Here is a 554-nt window from a genome sequence, read left to right as displayed (position 1 = left end):
TTTGTAAGACAAGGTCTCTGACGTCAGGTACTCTGCGCCCTCACCTGGCCCATTCCACCCACCTGGCTGTTGTGTCTGCAGCTGTGACTTGCCCTTGCTGGTTCTCAGGGTCTTCTGCTTGAGCTCGGACATGGTGGAGCTGGAATCAAAGCCAAAGGCTCGGAGCCTGTGGCGTTGGAGGGCAGCTGCAGAGCCACCAGCGTCTTTCCTTTAAGACCAGTACAAAAGCCTGAACTGGTTTTCCCTTAGAGGCCTCCTTGAAAAGCCAGGCTCTGGTGGTGGCAGGCACTTAGGTCCTTTCTTGGGCAGTGTCAGCCAGGCTCTGGTTACAGGATGACCCACCTCAGGATTTGTCCCCATCCTCTCTGAGCACAGGCTCAGGACTGAGAGGTGTCCACACCTCTGTGGCTGCAGTACTGGGGGTGTCCTACCACAGGTGAGAGGTCCTTGCATGGTGACTTGAGAGTCTCACTGGGTTTTCCTTAGCAGTTGACACCACCTCAAGCTGGCTGTCAGATCCTTGTCCATTCTGCCTTGGGGCCTTCTCTGAGGCT

This window comes from Acomys minous, assembly GCF_964271855.1.
Source record: "Acomys minous genome assembly, chromosome: 9".
NCBI classification, from domain to species: Eukaryota; Metazoa; Chordata; class Mammalia; order Rodentia; family Muridae; genus Acomys; species Acomys minous.
The sequence above is the reverse complement of the archived record's forward strand: the minus strand, read 5'-3'. Positions refer to the sequence as shown.